At 40.1% G+C, this 19441-nt stretch overlaps 1 protein-coding gene across 1 annotated transcript in view; it reads left to right on the top strand.

Moving 5' to 3' along the window:
* The first annotated feature begins 775 nt into the window (after window positions 1–775).
* Window positions 776–19441, top strand: part of PPIL4 (peptidylprolyl isomerase like 4) — a 39802-nt gene continuing 21136 nt past the window's right edge. Inside the window, exon 1 of the mRNA XM_036380716.2 lies at window positions 776–792. The gene's annotated coding sequence lies outside the window, so the exon portion shown is untranslated. The remainder of the gene's footprint in view (window positions 793–19441) is intronic.

A 19441-nucleotide genomic window follows, 5' to 3' on the forward strand; every position in this document is an offset into this window, starting at 1 on the left:
TGCTCGAAGGGAGAGGTGCTTTCTCTTCATGTTCATAAACTCCTATGGCAGCATCTAGAGAGGAAAATGAATACCTGATAAGACGGTGAGCCAAAGAAGACAAATTCCCAGTAAGCCTGGTGATCAGTTATGGCTGTAATGTCTGTGAGAGCTAAGAGTGAGCAAAAACCCAGGCTTTTTTGTGCCATGTGCTAATGAATAATGTAAATGTGTCACATTTTCTGGGGGTAGAGGGAATGGGATGTCTAATGTGTCTGCATAGCACTTATACTTGCTACTGCAGTGAAATATCCAATTTCAGACCTAAATGTGGAATTTATTCCTTCTTACATCCTTTCCCTTGGAAGTTTTTCTTAAATGCACATAATTAATGAACTGATAGAACAATTTTGTGTAGAGAATGGAATACTCAGAGGATCCTATTGATACAGAAATGGAAGGACAAAAGGGAATTATTATTCTATTTCTACCTGCTTGAATGTCCAAAGCCAACACTTACAGGCATCCTGTAAGTGCCTGAACATTAAAGCACAAACTCAGAGTTCTGTATCTTATCTAGTCCAGTTTCATTGCCATATTCACAGCCTCGTCCAAAACCCAAGGTCTACAGCTATGTTGATGAATTCTCATGTGTCCACTGTCTCCGTATGGAAGTGATCTGCTCTGCAAGTGCTCTCAAACAGTCCAATGTGTCCCAGGGACTCAACAACTTAGCCAAAAGCAGGAATCTACTTTTTGAAAGTGCTGTGAGACTTCCACTGCTTGCATCTGGATCTGTGAGCTACTGTAGAGGTAAGGGTCAAGTTATCTGTAGACTAACGATTTAAATATGAATGATACAGTGCTAGAGGGACTGAGACTTATTTATTTAAGCAACCTAACTGAATGGGAAGGGAAGCTGCAGCATGATGTTCCTAGGGGAAAAATGTGACTTGGCAAAATGAGGGTTTATTTGCCGCACTGCGAAAGCCTGTGAAGTTCTACAGTACTATGCATGCTTATCTTAAGTACATGTCTCCATGAGGGTTGTAAGTGAACCATGAGGCTGTAAGTGAAAATAGGAGCTTTTGAAGAGCCCTCAAGCAGTCAGGCTCAGCCAATCAATTTAATGGGTTTTAAAAGAGACATTGTAAATATTTGCATGCTTCCTGAGCACAGGTAGTTACAGATGGGGAATCCTTTGCTTCCTTCTTCTCTTCTGCAACTCTAAATCTGTCTAAATCTCTTCCTGTGACACAGAAGCAAGCCCCCTCTTGTGGATAAGCCTGAAGTAATTGTGTGCCAGTAACTAAATTTCTGAATTCATAAGTCTTTATATCAAAAAGCTAGCTGGAGTATTATGTTTAAGGGGATGCTTAGTACTGTATCTCTGGTTTTGGTCCAAACTCACCCACTAATAAGACTCAGATTATAAACTTGTCTCAAAATGCTGAGATAAGTTCAAAGGTCAGCAGTGGTATTTCTCAGTTGATTGGTTTATAAGTACTTTTGGCTCTTTTTCTTTGTCTCTTGATTTTTTAACCCTTATATTGAACCTTGGTCATAACTCTGATGATTTTTTTTTGTGTAGTCACAAGGATTAGAAATTATTTATGTTACTTTTAAACCAGAGATTACATTACTGTTTTGTACCAGAGCTTGAGATTTTGATCTTAAAATGTCTCTTCTGCAAAAGAAACTTTTAGTTAGACTCAATAATTCTCTCTTTACCTGTATGCCTGGTGTTCAGCACATTGTGATGGAATAATTTCTTTAAGCTAGTATTTGGATTCAAGTGCACCAGTTGTACTTTTCTCGAGTGCTCTGTCTTTCATTTCAAGATTTTTAAAATCGCTCTCAATATTAATTAATTAAATTTTCAACCACATTGAAAGAGCTGAGCTCTAGTGGGGTATCCTCAGTAGTGTTTAAGTTCTTTCACTTGTAAGTGCTCCTGGTTTAGCATTTTAAATTTTACAAGAATTTGAGACCTAAATTCTCAGTGTTTTTCATTGCTCAAATTGGTGATTCTGACTAGACATAAAGTTAAAAATAAATCAGTGGCTCTTTTTGAGAAAAGCTGGTGTAAGCTGCCAACCTGTTGGTCAAGGTCCTCTCAGGTACATCTTTGACTTTCTGTTTCTTGCTGTACCAGTGGTTCACTGGCTTAATGCCCTACAGGGGCTGAACTTAAGGTCTAGGCAAATGTTAAAAAGATAAAAACATTATTGGATCTTCCTTTCCTATCATCTGCTCTCTTGTTATCATTAATAAGATGCAATGTTTTATGCTTTCTGTCTACAGAAAAAGACAGAATTGACAATGTTGTTACTAGGTTGATGTTTCCTTGATCATCTCCTTGAGAACTTACAGCAGTGTTCTTCTTGTGGACTGGAATTATGGGACACAATATCTTTCTTATCTTGTTGTCTGCTGTTTGATGTGGTAGAACATTTGCACTCTGGTTTGCTGGTTTTAGTAATGCTCCTACTATGAGTACAGATCTTGGTGCTGGTGCCTTGGTGAGAAGTAACAGCATCACTTGCTCTGCAAATATGGATATAAAACTTACTCTTTGTCCAAATATGATCATAATATTGTTTGAAGTGATTTTTCTTCCACATAGGGCTTTAAAGTATTTTGTCCAGTGTAGTTCAGTTCCTTTCAGAACTTTGGCTTTATGTCCAGACTTTTCCTGGCCTCCTTGTTGAGGCTCCCAAGAATGTGTCAGACAATGCCAAAAGTATCCATTGGGTTCTGGTTTGTAGATACTGGAAACTGGTTCTATTTTAGCCTCCAAAAAGGGTGTTATAACTGACAGGCAGTAGAGGGGGTTTAAAAATAGCTTCAACGTGTCACTGTGAAGCTGGCAGCTTTGTTGTTTGATCCTTCTGACAGAAGGGTCAGGAGAGTCAAGCTCTCTGTCAGGGTTGAAAGCCTCATCAGGACAGCAGTGCCAGAGTTTCCAGGAGTGACTGTGACTCCTTGGATACCTCTTTTCTTGGGTAGATGTGTAAGAGGCCTGACCCCTTCTGGGAAATTGTTCTATCCTTAACAAAAATCTGCACTCTTAAGGTACCCCCATTTAGGTACTCAGAAACTCAGGCTCTCAGGACTTGAAGTCCCTTTTAAATTACTTCAGCAGAAATGTCTAAGGCTTAGACAGGTCCAAATCCAAACACTATAGAAAAAAAAAGTCTAAGTATAAAGGAAAGATTAGATTCCTTCTCTACAGTGTCAAGACTATTACTTTGTTTCAGAAATCTGTTTTAGGGAATTTTTAAGTTGTTAGGAAAAATGCCAAGATTCATGTATGTAAAAGAGAGGGATGTTGCTCAGCTATTTTCAAAGAGAGACCCCCAGATTACTATTCTTGGTGGCTCTACTGAGCCACCTACTCTACTTCTGTGATCTTGAACAAGTCCTGGGAGTCTGGCCAAGCCCCTGAGCCATATCACGTACTTGGCTGCATAACAAATGCATTGCAGAGCTCAGATCATACTCATGTGCTATGGACGAGGCTCTGGAGAAATGGGAACAATTTATTGGATATAAAAATGCTGACAAGTGCTATGGACTGATATGGGATTAGTGTAAATCATAGCCCAAACATGTACATTAGCAGATACACAAAATTATCTGCTTCAGGAGTCTAACCGGGGATGATGAGGTCCAGAGCCCTGTGTTCTTAGGTGCTGTGTATGGCCAGTGGAGAGAGAGAGAGAGAAGCTCTTGCATTTGGAAAGCAGGTGACTTTCACTACCTGTATGCTTTCAGGTTCCCTATCCTCTTTCAAACAGTATCTTGAGAAGCAATGCAATGCCAGTTTCACAGTGCAGCTGACAAGAGCCGAGGTCAGGAATAGATCTGCAATTGTTACTGTTGGTGGCTCTGGCCATACAGTGGCTGCCAGCACCAGAGAATGGCCTTTGCCCTGACACCTCAATGTTCCTGAGGGAGACTCTCAGAACAATAAGAATCCTGCATGAGAAATGCTGCTAAAGAGGATTTTTTCCCATGTTTTAAATTAAAGATTAGGTAAAACAGATCTGAGATCTGATGAAGGTCTCATCCTATAAAAAGATGGAGATAGGGTAGATGTGATGGCTGGCAGTTGTGGAATATTGAATGGCTTCTGTTAGTAACCTCAGGGAGCCCTTACAGAAGGATCAAATGGCCCAGAGTATTGGTATCTGGGTCACTCATTGCTAGGTTTCTCATATGGATCCTTCATGCTGTCAATATCTCAGTTTGTCTGTGGCGAAGACCTTTGGAGCAAATCCATGGGATAGTGTCACTTTGGTTTCTACAGTGCCCAAGTAGCATCATTTTTAATAGAGGACAAGCACCAAGTGTAAATTTTCCTCTAGTTTTAAAGAGGACCTTTCAAACACAAGGTTGAACCACACATTATTTTATAATGGTGAACCACACCATTATAAAATAATGGTCCAGAAGGAGCTACTGAAGTTGCCCACAAGTGGTTGTGGACAAATGTTAGGTTCATGGACCCTCCTGAGAAATGCAAATCCTCTCCTCTCACATGCACACTTGGCTGTTTGCACTAGCATGATGGATGTTTTATGCTACTACCTAAGTCTCTTGGGCTCAGCAGTAAGATGTGTTCATGTCTGAAACTATCTCTGTTTGCAGGCTGGGGGTTTTCATTCAAACCGAACAACTCCAAGATGGCTGTGATCAGACTGCAGAAGGACACATTAAGCTTTTAGACAGCAAATCTAGAGTTGCCCCCCTTTATTCTTCCTCAATAAATTCTTAAATATTTAATCAGGTGCTTTTCTGAGTTTATAGTATTCTGTCATTCAAAGAGCTTTTTCTTTTTCCATTAGTTCTTCATATACTGGCTTTCTTAAATCTATCTGTGAGAACAGTGTCTTGCTACACTGAATTATGTTGAATATTATCCTGAAATATAAATACTGAAGTGTATTTCCATGTATCACTAAGAGCTTATTGGGAAACCAAGTTAGCTTTGCAACAGCTGAGGCACTAATTTCCATCACTTTTTACTGTGGAAAATCAAACCAAATTACTCAGGCTGACTCTTGTCCCCATCCCTTATGTAGCATTGACTCCATGCAACTGTTAAGTGCAAAATCTGAAAATAAATGTTTTATTAACATAAGAACTCTTCTTGCCCTTTAAATTTCAGTATCCCCTGTGACCGGAGTTAATTCTGTTCTTGTATTTTCTTTATTGTAAGATGAGAAGCTCTAATCACATCAGACATTGCAGATTTTTTCTGTGCATACTTGTATATATAAATATGTATTATCATACATAATTCTAAGAACATACTTATACACACAGATATATATATATATAGGTATATATATCTATATATATGTGTGTGTTATTTCTTCTTTTCCACTGACAATATGAAGTCAGATACAGACAATGGATTAAATAAGTTGCTTTGGAAGTAAATGATACTAAATGTTTAAACAGCCCAGCTGTCTGTGGTCAAATGCAGCATCTCACCAAACACTTCTCCAAAATTAAAATTCTTCCAAGGAATGATTTATAATTTAGACCCGTAAAAAGGTTTCCTGGACAGCATTTTTTTTCCCATGTGTAATGTGGTTTTAAATCTACTTTCTGATCCAACTTTCTGCAGTTGTCTCTGAAATGGGCTTGGTGACAGATGGTGGCAAACCGCCTAAAGATGAGTAGATATTTTGACTCTCTAACATTCATGTCCAGAGTGGTTAGTTAATGTCTAGCATGGTAATGTCACAAAGAGGAAGTGGGCTGAGAGAATTGCTAATCAAGAATTACTTGTGCTGGACTCACAGAAGAAAAGCTAGGCAGCCAACTGCCCAGACTGATTCCTCTTATTCCATGAAGATTTAAATCTCTTTATAGGAGAGATTGTGTTCAAGCAGAACGCCTTTTGAAGTTAGTTTTTACCTGAACAGGAGCACATGAAGTCCCACTGGTGAGGACACCAATACGTGAAACTGCTTCCCTCTCTCGGGCCAACACAACCTCCCACGCAGTGCAGTTTGGTAACTGGTGGAGATATTCTTACCACTAAACTCCATTGACCTGGCCATCTTGCCACTTTTGTATGGCTCTTTTTTTTTTTTTTTAAGCTTCCCATAACTGCAAGTACAGGAAACTAACCTGGGTCAGTTCCAGCCCACTGTGAGCTGGCATTCTGGCACCAGGCAGAGATCCTGAGAAAAAGACACTTTTGTCTACCAGTGAAGAATTGGCACAAGAAGGGTTTGCCTTATGTGTAAACTGAACTCTGAGACTGGATTAACTTCCTAGCTGTGTCACAGTCAACCTGGGTACCTTTGGAGCCTCTTTCACTTCTGATGGGATTTTCAACAGTATCTACAAAAAAGAGGTGCCAAATTTCTTATTGGTACTTAGTGCAGTGATTAGCACAGCACTACTTTATCCTCATTTGGAATACACTTAATGTATTGAAATCCAAAGAGAAAGAAGTGGATATTATTATTTACTATGCTCAGAATTGTGCATATCCTATGAATATTCTCTCTAGAAGAATGATCTTGAGAAGTTAATTTCTCCATTAAAAGATACAGCTGCATGTTATGACTTGTGCATGTACTTTTACATTATGGACAAGGTAATTTTGGCTGATTGTTTGAATAATGAATAAATTCAGAGACTGAATTCAGACTGAATTCAGACACCTAGTAATGATGCAAGAGCAAAATTCATCAAGGTAAAGGTTTACCATGAGTTATTTTCTGTGTTTCTGAGAACTGTGTAACCTGCACACACCAGTGAGTTGCCTGGCTGACCTACAGCCCCTTCCATGCAGATGCCATGTCAGTGTCTCTGTCCCTCCTCTGCCTCAGGTCTCTTGCTGGCGGCAGCAGTGATCTCCATGCAGCATCGCCGATGTCTCAGTCCAGCCACCTTCCAGTTTGTGGCTGTGGCCAGTATCAGTGGCCACCTGTAGCCAGCACTGCCTTTGAACCCTGCCTTCACTGCCTTTGAACCCTGCCTTCACTGCCTTTGAACCCTGCCTTCACTACTAAGTTGAGAACACACTGTGGAGCTAAATGGACCTTGGGTCTGACCCAACATTTTGTCCTAACATTACTAAAATGTCTACCGGAGCATGTGAGAACATAAAATTATACTTGTCCACTCTCTGCCATTTGAAGTGCAATAATTTCCCGAGGCAGGGATAGTAGTTAATACCCTCAGACATCTTTCTATGGCTCTGTCCAATAGCATTTTAATTATGCTGGTATAAACTGAAGTATTTGCAAAAACCTGCTAGCAGTGATTCCTACAACTTAGCTACGTGTGTCATGAGGAACCACCTCCGCTTGTTTATTCTAAACCTTCTGGTTGTTAGTAGTTTAATCCAATGATCCTTCATTCTGGTACTTAAGGAAAGGACAATCATCCCTTGTTCACCCAGTCTGATGTACAACTCATCTTTGTAAATGTCCTTGCAGGGTGAAAGCAAAACACTGATTTTATTCTTGAAACAACTGTGAAAACCAAATATTTTTTACCCTGGGTGATCAAATTAAGCAACAAGAAGTGACTTGCCTTTATGAAGTTGCCCTGCTCTTCAGCTTCCAGATAAGACTGTTGATTTAGATACAAGTTGTTGTTCCTGTTTTCTAAATTCGAGTGCCCAAGTTACAAGAGTTTTGCATACTGTTTGACTGACCTTTCAGGGTTATTAAAAAAAAAAAAGAACATGGGAGGTTGCAGTTTTCACAGTCAGCACTGACTCAGGGCCATGAGAAGCAAGTCTGCAGAGGGAGAAGGTGGAATTTTTCATATGTTTTCTCACGTTAACCACACTGCAACAGTCTGTAATGAAAACTCAAAAACTTCAGTCAGGCTCTGGCTCTGTGCAAACCTACAGGGGACATTTGTGTTTGCTTGATAGGCAGAAAATCATTTAGAGGCTGGGGGTTCATTCCCTGGAGTCACTGAACTTCCAGAAAAATATGAACAATATGTGAGTGTGCTCCAGAATGATTTGGGCTTCAAGCATGTAGTGAGTAATATTTTTTTCTACTAGAAAAGTAGGGTTGTAAGACGTCTTCCTACATGAAGGTCTTTAAAAGACACAGAACATTTTTTGCACAATATTGAATATCAGATGCAAGTTCAAACAATCCAGGATGTATGTGCTGCAGCCCAAGGTTCAGGTATGGTTTATTTAGGATAATTGCCCAGTAGGATAGCTGTCCCTTTCTAGAGTGCACTGGAAAATCTAAAAATACTAGAAGTATCATCTTGTAAGATTTCTGAGTACCTCTGTCAAGATAACAAATACCTTAAATTTTCCCTGGCTTCATAGTCAGCAATCTGCTAGACCTCAATCTCATGCCTATGAGTAATACTCTTACCTCAGAGCTGGACTGCTAATTAAACAAAAAAAATCCTTTATATCTCCAAAATAATATAGCTGAATACCCACCTGTTACAGAATTATATATGTCGATAATGGATTTAATTCATGGGGGGGGGGGGGGGGGAGGGAGTATTACTTGTATTTTCTTCTTGTTAGTGTCAGCTGAGTGCTAAAGATCCCTCTTGTGCTGGGTGCAAAACATACCCTGTACAAAAGGAACATCTTGTCATGGTTTCCACCCTGAGCAGTGGAGAAGTTTGTTGTGTTTGTAAGGGGCAAACGAAACAGTAAGATGTCTTTGGGCACTGCCTCATATGGGACAGTGGTTTTGGAGTGCAGCCAGCTGAAGCTCAGCCACTCTCAAAACATCACACTTAAAGAGAGACCAGAAAAAGATTCATGACACTCAAGTATGTTCTGGGAGTTTCCATAAATTGAAACTTCAATTCCCATTGTTCTTGTTGCTATCACAACTGCACAAATGGTTCTGTACCCGCTGCGTTTCTCCTTTGTGTTGTGAAAATTGGTGCCTTACACAGAGCTTCCAGATGAAAAGATTAGGTTTAAATTTTCCTCATGGAACAAATTTCATTTGAGAGAGTCCATGTTTTACAGTCTAAAATTTCTTGTTCTTGGTGAACTTTTGCTGAATGTCCAGAATCCTGAAATAACCCCACAGCCGTTCCCCCTGGGAGACAGCCAAGGAGTCAGGGAGTCTGGGAAGCCCCAGCTTTCAGTGGTGCTGATACCTGGCTTGGCTGTTGGTAATAGAGGGAGCTTAGCTGAGCTGTTTCAATGTCTGAGCAGCTTCCTGCTGACTGGAAAAGTGGGGAGAATAAAAAGATTTCATCTAATTCTGACTGAAACCAAAATCTGAAAAAATGAAGTTTCCAGTTAGCAGGAAACCCCCTTTCCTGGCTGTCCTCCGTTCTAACTTGGATGACTTCACCCTCTTATCTAAACTCAGAATGCTTGTGCTTCTTACTTTGGAGTTTCTGTACACAAAGGAAATATATAAAGGTAGTGGATTATAATGATTGATCTAATGAGAAGCACAGAAGGGAATCACCTACATTTAAATTCCTAATGTGTTTCCTAACACTGTTTCTCTCTAAATAACTGGATAAATCAGACTAGGTTTTAACAGATGGTGTTACATATAGTTTCAGAAACGAATAATCTGACTACTGTAGTTGGAAGGGAGTTTACTCTGTCAAAGTCTAGACAGGTTTTTAAATCAACGAATCTATAGTTATAAATCTATAAAATATGTAGGCCAGGAGCAAAAGTTAGGTCTATCCCTCTCACATGTAACACAGGGAATAGATTTTTCACCTGTTTTTCCCCACATTTATAGCATCCATTCTTAGAGCAGGAGGCTCCTGCAAAGTTGTGCAGGTGGCTCTTGTGGGAGAGGACAGAGGCCTTCCATACAGCAAGGGAGGAGGAACTGTAGAAGATGGAAACAGCTTGGCCCCTGGCCAAAAGCTGCAATGGTTGGTAAGTTCAGCAACTTTATCATCCTGTGATTGAAAGTGAAGGACTCTTCCCTCAGGATGCTTATTAGAGCTCCCAACAAAGCTACGTGCTCCTGTGTGTTTTGGTAACGGGACTGAGCCAAAGGATTTTGATGAAGCACACTACCATTCGCTAGAATTAATAATCATATGGAATTCCAAACTCAGGTAAATAATTTAGGCATTGGTTCTGTGTTACATTGTAAGTTCCAAATCATCATTGGTATGTCCTGTTCACAATACCTTGTAATTCATACTTCCCTATCTCCATGTTCCACAATCCTTTGGAATCTGTCATTCTCTTGCCCTCTGGATGTAACCTACCTACCACTCTCCTCTTGCTCCATCAACCTCTTCACTCTTTGAATACTATTGTTTATGTATTGAATAGTAGATGTGTTATATATTCAATTATATCCTTACCAATTATTCTTCCATTTAATTCCATGCTGGTATATGATGCTTTTTTTCCCCCTGGATGTTCCAGTTCCTTTGATAATAGCTATTATTATTCTTGTAAATCATGCCTTGCATATAAAACAAAACATTTTGTACAGGTGTTCCCTTTAGCCAGGGGCACTTGGATTTGAAAGGTCCTCCATCAAGATTCAACAAACATAGGTTAATCCCACTGTCACAACCTCTACATGAGCTCAATTTTCATGAAAGAAACCAGAGGAAGATAGAAAAGAAACGGTGAGCAACAGCTTAAAGAAGATGTAGCATCTTTTTATTACTTGAATGACTCTACATGCAAAGAACACAGTCTGTGTTCTGTGAAATGACAGAATGTAATAAAATGAATGTAATCTGCAAAGGAAAAGACATGGCAGCAGAAAATATTGAAAAGCAGTCACAATAACAGTTCAGGTTAATGAGAACTAACACTAATAACACTGGTGTAACTGAAACGTCTCAATAGCAGTCCAGCAAGTAGAAGCATTTGTATAAAACAGCCAAAAATTAAATATTTTGCTAGGTATTTGATCTTATTTGATTTCTGGAACACATGTTGAGAAATTATAACATGTATAAATGGAGAAACACCATAAAAATTTGATTATCCCAAGGCCTTGGCATATTTACTGGAAAGAAAATTTTAGGAGAAATGACAGCCAATACTTGTTTTATTACTTTCATTTGAGTACTGGCACAAAGAAAAAAAAAATCTTAATCCAGGAGTTGTACCTGTGGTTTTTTAATATATTCTTTTGAGAGTTTTGCTCTACCTGACCTCAAAATATTTCACAAGAAGACACAGTATATTTTCATGAATGCTGAGGGTACACCAATGATACTCCCAATTCAGAAACAACAAAAACAGACCATTCTCAAAGATCTTGGAAAGGCTGGGTGATGATGGCTTAAAATCCAGTTGACAGAAATGGAAGGTTAGTGCTGGATATGAGATAATAAGCAGATTGAGGAGAAATGCTGATTTATTATTCATCGTTCATTTATCAGTAACACTTGAAAAAAGGTATACAGGATTCTGGAAATTTATGCCCAGTCCACCTGCTGAAAAAATCTTTAGAGCTTTCTTGTAGAAAAGTACAAAATGGTCACAAGAGCTGAATCTGAACTGATAGTTTGAAAATGTCAGGGATGAGAGAAAGCAAACACCTATTCCCAGAGGCTCTGATGATACCAGGCAAAACTGCCAAATAATACTTCTAAGCAAAGCCCTGGGGCAAGCTTTCTCAAAAGCAGGTCAATGACTATAAACACGTGGCTTGTGCTTCTGGCACCTTCCCTTGAAATGAAGAGCAATGCTCAAAGCAGAAAAAGCCCAGCACAGGTAGGAAGAGCTTCCTGTTTCTGCCTACAAGCCACATGTTGGCACAGACAGACTGCAAACCACTGCTATCAGTAAGAGCTCAGCAGGCAGTTTCTCTACTTTGCATTGCAGCTGTATGAGTGCCAAAGAGAAGGCAGAGTCAGAAAAGACTTCAGCAGTAGCCGGCATTTTATCTGCACTTTTTGGAGAAAGTCCTCGGGGGAGGGGGGAAGCACCAGATCCTGACATTTTAGAAGTAGCTGTGGTGAGGTTCTCTAACAGAAAACGTTTTATGTTATGGGGTTAAATGCTCAAAAATGTTGAAATTTATACTAATGCTCTATCATAAATACTTCAAGGTGAAGTATACTCTATATTTGTGTACAGAGAGGTATGCATGTGTGGCACTTCCCTCAGTTCTCTGTCATAATGGTAACTTTTCTTTTCAAGTGCAGAAGGTTTGTCTGTGAAATCCTTAAGCTCAGAGGCACTTAACCTGTTGAGAACAACTCTTACACCTTTAAGAAGACCAAATTTCTTTCTTATTTCCTTGTCGTTATCCCAATGTGCTTTTTCATCATCTCTTTTTTGCAAGTCTTCTTTGGATAGGAATGCAGTCTTGCTGAGGAACTGAAATGGGAAAGAGTAAAACTTGACTTATCAGGAAGTGAATGTAGTCTTTTTTTTCCCACCCCAGTTTATTTTTACAGCTTTTTTTCTACAGTGTCACATACCTTGGGCATGCGGCTTTGCAAGAAGAATTTAATTCAGGAGGGATCTTGCATGCCAGCCCTTTTCTATTCTTCCATTGTTACTTTAAAAAATGATCACAATGGCACTCATCACCTGTTTTCAAAAACCCAACCTTCTCCCTTGGGAAATATCTTGCTATTATATTAAATTTGGCCCTACTGTTCTCTAAATAGCAATGGACCGCAATGCTTTTGTTCTGTTCAAATACTAGAAAAATCTTGGTATAACTCAAGACGTATTTTTTCTCAGCATTATTATGTAATTATATTTTTTTAAAACAGTGAAGTCTTATAGGCCTGCAAGCCTTAATTTCATTTCCTCTACAGTGATCGTATCCGCTGGACTTTTGTTTAACTTCCCCAGCAAAGCTGAGAAAAAACAAGTCACTCATCTTGCACAGCCTGTTATCAATATTCTGAATACTGCATTTTGCATTCAGCTATGTCTAACAGGGAGCAATTTGCTGTTCATACACAGAGGCTCACCTGACCATCATGGGTTACCACCTGCTGCCTTTTCCCAGCAAGACTGAAGCAGTCCTCGGCCTGAGAGATTGTAGTCCTCTTGTGTGAAGAGAAATGTATTTCATTTGATGTTTTCTCTTGGGTTGTGGGGGTAGCACAGGCTGTAAGACATTTTATGTCCTGTTTCACAGCATCCTCTCTCAACAGCAGTGGATGTGAATCTTGGAATGTTAGCTCACGGACAGAGCGACACGTGATGAGACAAATTATGGTCTTCATAAACAACATATGGTGGCCGGATATTTTCATTTCTGCTGCCAGGTCCTCATGCCTCATTACATACAGAAGGTAGACTTGATGATTATAGATCATTAGAGCATTTCCCTTAAAGAGAGGAATTTCCAGGTTGCTCTCCAATAGGACTAATAGATGAAAGTGCTAACTTAAAATCCTTATTCTTCATATTGGTGAGTGACTTTAAAATTTCTGAAACAGCACTGTTAGATGACTTTACAATAAGAGGATAGAATTTTGCTGTCTTTTCATCTGGCTCTTCTTGCACAAGGTCTTTCACTGGGGTTATTTGGGAACATTTCTCATCTTCAGTTACATCAGGACTAGAACAGGGTGTGGTTAAATCTGGGCTGCTTGGTATTAAAGACTTTGAAAAATTGTGCCAGAGGGATATGGAACTCTCTTGCATCCTTATTACTGGCCATATGTAAATTACAGATTGTGTTTCTGTAGCTTGCCTTGCTTCAGAGGCGCTGCTCGCTGCAGCTACAAGGAGTTGCTGTAGTTTAGATGGGAAAAAAGATAGTGGTATTGATGTGACTTTGGCTTGATGTGGTATCTCTAGATCAGGTTTTACAATCTGTGCCTTTGGTTCTTCAGTAACTTTACAAGGATCAGAGATTTCGGAAGTGGGTACTCTGTCTTCTTGGTTAGCATGACTTAGGGAGAAACCTCTTTGCAGAGAGTGCCTTGCAGCTAAGTTTTCATTACTTTGTGCCTTAAAATCGGTTGAGAACTTTCCTCTGCCAGCAGAGGACATGACACTATTTTCTAGCATGTTGACATCTTCTTTGCTGCTCATTTGCTGATCCTCTCCAAGCAGGGCAGATGGCGCCCTGGTATCCACCTCCTAATTAGCGCTGTGGTTTTACTCAATGGCTTCTGTTTAGACAGATAAGCTTTTGTGAGGGGCAGTTGTACACGTTGGAAAGGCTTCTGGAGGAAAGAGAATGCAAAAGGACTTTCAGCAGGTCTCATCTATTTTCACCTCTTTCCTGAAGGGCTTCACTTCTGCAGCCTGACATCCTTAAAATAAAAGTGGACAGAAATTAACATGTGATTACATGTTTGTAAATGCCGACGGAGATTTTTCTTCATTACATCAAAGAAAATTAATAAACAGAAACATATTTGTCATGTAAGTATTAAACACAGCTCATCCAGCCAGCAGAATTTTTCTGCAATAGCAATTTGCTGTCAGATACTTCCAGTCTTGACTCAAGTTGGCAGTGAGTTTCTGCTTGCTTCTGTAGGAATTTACCCAATACTGCAAGCTGCTGGTGGACAGGATCTATTTTGTTTAGATGTAGCACTCCCTCGTGTCAGAAGATACAATCTTCTTAGACACAACACCATTGAAATCAATGCACATTTTTAATAAAATGGTCTTAACCAAAGGCCTTTATAATCAGTTCTGTACTTTGCTGGCAGAATGCTTTAACTTCAGCATTCAACCCCAGCCCACCCTACTCTCTGCTGTAGCAGAATCAGACCCAGTAGCTTTGTCATAGCTTTTAATAAAGATTTAAAAACATTTAAAAAAACCACGTTCAGATGTTTATCTGATACATATTACAATCTTCTAAGCATCAGTGAAACTGCAAAATGCTAAACAATAATAAAAACATAGTTGAATGTACAGGAGAAGGAAACATGAAATTTAAATTTCTAGCCTTTGTAAATTTGAGAGAAATCAACAAATTAATTTGAATTAACTGCTGCTTCTCCAGTGGTTATATTCTTCTAGGAATAACCTACTCATCACTACAGACTTGATTTTGTAGAAAGGAAACATTCACACTCACATTATTTGCATGTCAATCACACAACTCTAAGGTGTTTTTTAGCCTTCCTAAACATTAAAAACCACAGTGAGTTTCACCTCCATAACTGAAGAGATTCTACTACTTAACTTACAAAAAGAAATGTAATAAAGACAAGGTCATCAAGCCTCTGTTTAGGATCATGAAAATTAAATTTTCAGAGTCCTTTTATCTAGCAAAAATGAATAAACTGAAAAATAAAATGACATTTTGTCCTCATCTAGGCCGTATCTCCTGCATTTATGATGCATACATCAAGATGTAATCACCCAGTTCCAGGACTCTAATCAAGAATTATCAGAAATAATTATATCAATTGTCAGCAAGTTATTTGAATAATCAATTGTACATATAGGAGGAGTGAGGCCTTCCGTAGAAGCAGACACTAAATCAATTCCTTTGCTTTATCTGATGAGCAGGGGTTCTTTTGTTCTGCTTTTTCACTTCTGATGTTAGGGGTTTTTTACTACATCCAGCACTGCAGTGTGATAAAGCTAGGGCCAGTCCTCTGATCTAGAAAGTCTCTTGGCATCCTAAAAAAACTCTAGAAACCTAGAGACACAGCAATTAAACTAAAATTAAAAAAAAAGGTTTATACTTTTGAGCTAGAAAAATCCTGGTTAATTGCGAAGCCAGCTGAAATAGAGGCAAATATCACTGCAGAAGAGAAAGTCTCTGATTCTCAGAAGTCATAGCTCAAATGTGAAAGCTCTGAACTAATTGATGAAGTGATGGAGCTCATCTAATATAGTCTCCAACTTTGATGATGAATGTACTGTACCTTACAGTGCACATCTTAATGTACAGTACTGACCTTGGTTGTCTCATTTTGTGAATCCTTGAGTTTAATATATTAACCCTTGTGTCATGGGTCTCAAGGTTCCCAATAATACTGAAAAAATAATTACTATATTTACATGCCTTAAAATGTCCTTATTTACACACAAAAAAAAATCTGAAAGAAACCCTTCTTTCTTCTTCCACCTTAAAAGCTGCAGCCTGCCAAGCAGAACTTCACACTTAGAAGCTGAGCAGCACAGATTTCCCCATTACTTTGATTTCATGGATATAAATCTTTTCCATCTGAAGTGGTCTCACAATCTCATTTTTATGCCTGTGGCTCACCATTGCCCTATCTTCACCAGAGATGAAGACAGCAAAGAATCTTAAATGAGCAAAATTCATATTTCACATTTTATTTTTGATAAAAATGCGTCATGCACATGCAAGGGGTCCTTCCAGCCCGGTCCCTGCCTCTGCTGGTGGCCAAAGCGAAGGCCCACCAATAACCCGAGTAGAGGCCATGCACATGGTGACAATTCCCTGGGTGTCCCCCGGCTCTGAGAGCGGGAGGCACAAGGCCCTTCCGAGCCAGCAAGGCTTTCTCCATGGGTTTCCTGCTGGCACCAGGCCCTGCTGTGCAACACCCTCAGTTTCCCCATCAGCCTTGACCCCACAGTGGTGCCCATGGGGCTCTGTTCGGGCTCCTGGTGTGGGGTCAAGCCCGGCTCTCAGCAGGACAGCCAGGGTGGGCGGGAGGAATGGAGCAGGGGGCTGGGGTTTGGTTACCATTACACCAGAGTGCAGGCACCGCGCTGGAAATGCAGCCTCCAACTGCAGCAGCAACTGCTGGGGCAACTGCCATAACTGCGGAGAGCCTTCCAGAACCTTCCAAAGGCTGCTGAACACCTCCTGTGCTGACTCGGGGAGGGGGGGGGGGGAAGAAGGGGGCAGGAAACAAAGAGACCACTTACCCAGATCTTCGTGTGGCAACAGAGAGAATTTATTCCCCAGCCCTTCCTTATGAAGCGAATTTAAAAAGCCCAGCCTGGATGGATACTTCCATTGGTCTGATCCCTGCGCCCCGTCAAGTTCCAGCCAGTGACATCCCAGCAGCCTTGGGAGCGATGTGACTGGGCGAGGCCCCTGCCAGTCAGCCCAGGGGCTGGCTAAGTCACACTGTGCTGGCCAGCTTGTGCTGTGATACATGGCAACATCTCACCCTTCTGTCTTTATAAATTTGTGATCTGCTCTCTGTCACCCATCTGAAAGGGCCCTTTGCAAACGGGGGCACAGAAGACAGCATGGGTCTAATTTGCACTGGAGCTGCAGCATTCACATCCAGGATCTGCTAGGCAACAGCTCAGGTTAGCATTGGTCACAGGCTTGATGTTTATAGTTTACAACTTACCTCTAAAACCAAGAAACTACTTAACTTTTAAACCATTTATCCTGTAGGGAAAACCCAGCTACTAGAGAAAACAATCGGCAAACAGAAAAACAGTTTGTAAACAGGAAACATAATTTGTAAGCAAATCAAGCCCTTATATGAACTGACACTTCAAGACTCCTTTCCATGAGATAGGTCCTTGTGATGGTTCTTGAGAGGACATCAGGATAAGCAGACATAACCAGCATGTTCCAGTGTCCATTGAAACACATTTATCATATTTAGGCAGCTGATTATCATAGGATTATTGTGCTGTTATATGATTGGTTGAAAGACATGAGAACATAATGCTACGTGAGACTAAAAGGGGGGGGGGGGAGTGTACCCAACCTTTTTCCCCTTTTTTTCTTTGTATTAATAACTAAAAATAGGAACAAAAACATGGACTTTGAACAGTATTAATAAGGTAGAGGGTTGCTGAGGGGGTCTCTTTTTCACGGTGAGGACTTGAAGGAACCTCTTCTGGATGAGGCTTTCTCATTTATCTCAAAGGAAAAAGGGTTTAACTTTTGTAAAGTTTGTATACTAATATATTTTTCTTAGAGGTTTTCTGTATTTTTTTTAAAACAAGCTTGTGTTAATATCTAGTGCAAACCAAAATTTTTAACATGAACAACTTACGAATGATTGAAGAAATATAGGTATTTAAATTTTCTAGTTAATATGGTAACAGTGCAAGCAATATTAACAGATGACTTTTAGATTTTTGGGGATTTTTTAAATGATGACAGGTGGTAAATTCTCAGTTAAAAAGAAATTTGTGACTGAAATTTGCTTATGATATTTCTAAATTAATGTTCTATGTATGCTTTAGTGGATCTAGAATGATTATATTCTATATCTAGAATGATTATATTTAGTGGATCTAGGATGATTATAGTCTTTGAATCTTCCAGGTCGATCTAGATGTATTACAAGAAATACAATGAGAAAACTTCTTATTAAAATATGTTCTAGGGTCTCTGTAATGCACTGTAGCCCATGTCTGAGACAGAAGCATAATATTTTCATAGTAGCTGTCACAGACTCAGTTATCAGAGGCTTATTAATTTTTGTTTTAGCTAGCATAAACAACAATAATAAATATTGTACTGTGAGTTCTAGGACATACTTCTGTCCTGGTTTGAAAAGACAGTGTCTAATAAGGAAGGCAGGAGCCTCCCCTGAACAGCAACTGTAAACCCCCTCCCTCCAAATTGTTATAAATTTGAAATTAAGGGAAGCTCTCAGGCAAAGATATGGGAGCAGGAATAACAGTTCTTTATTAGGGAAGAAAATTTTAAAAATAAAATAAACAATGCAATTAATCAAACAACACTGACAGAATACAACCTGACACCCTGTTGTTGGTAGCAGTCCAATTGGAATTGTGGCTGCAGTCCTCCTGGAGTGGCAGATGTGGTTCTGTTAGAGCAGTGATGCTATAGAAGGGTATAGTCTTCCTCTGAAGATCCAGTGGAAAAGGCAGCTGCTCCTCTGGGAGCCCAGTCGAAAGGCTGTTCTAGTGTCCCACAGTCTCAGAGTATATCCAGATAGGAATGCTTAGTTGGAATGCTTGGTTCTTCCCTCTGGGCAGAGCATCTCACAGTGGGTTGCTGTAATTTTATCAGTCATGCTATGACACTCAATGGCCCATTGACAGCAGATGTCTCCCCGGAGGGAGGATTGGTTTGTGGAAGACATAAAGAAAACTGCCCAATTAACAGAAGATAACTGGTACACTTCTAACAGGTGGCAAACAGAGTACACATTGCCTTGCAATCTAGGACAAGTTCTTAGGCTGTTGTGCAATTTTGTAACCCTTGTGTGACACTCCTTCAATATTTTTACCCTTAGCACATGTTATTAGTCTGGAATATGAGAACCTTTCAGAGGGGGACTGTGAAGTTTCATTGAGGTTTATGGGGTAGAAACTTGGTCTTAGTTTGCTTTTTCACTGCCCATATGCAGGGAGGTGCTGGTTTCCTGCTGGACTTGGTGAGAGAGTGACCCTCTCTCAGCTGCTGTGGAATGGCTGTGCCATGTGGCCAGCACCATCTTTTCAGGACAGTTTGGTTGCTGTTATTCCCACAGCACCGCATGCCTGCACATTTCCTTCCACTGCTTTTTGCTGGGTGGGCCCCCACAGGAGCTTTTCCCACACTCTGCTTCTGGGTTTGGTGTCTGCAGCTCTTCTCAGGTGCCAGGGATGGCAGCTCTCCCTGTGGCTCACCAAACC

Source organism: Molothrus ater, chromosome 3 (genome assembly GCF_012460135.2).
Source record: "Molothrus ater isolate BHLD 08-10-18 breed brown headed cowbird chromosome 3, BPBGC_Mater_1.1, whole genome shotgun sequence".
Lineage (NCBI taxonomy): Eukaryota > Metazoa > Chordata > Aves > Passeriformes > Icteridae > Molothrus > Molothrus ater.